Here is a 201-nt window from a genome sequence, read left to right as displayed (position 1 = left end):
CGACTCCCTACAACTGTTTCACAAGACTTTTGTCTTATGCTTCAGATTTTGTCTGTAGACTTTATGTAATTTCTCAAGTGAAATTTCAGTCATCGCTAAATATCCAACCTCAAAATGTTCATAAATCCTTATGGCCAGAACCTCTTGTTGCACGATTTCTGTGAAGCTTGCACATGTAGATATTTTATGTCATTCAAGAGA

Source organism: Penaeus monodon, chromosome 15 (assembly GCF_015228065.2).
Source record: "Penaeus monodon isolate SGIC_2016 chromosome 15, NSTDA_Pmon_1, whole genome shotgun sequence".
NCBI classification, from domain to species: Eukaryota; Metazoa; Arthropoda; class Malacostraca; order Decapoda; family Penaeidae; genus Penaeus; species Penaeus monodon.
This window is presented reverse-complemented; position numbering follows the sequence as displayed.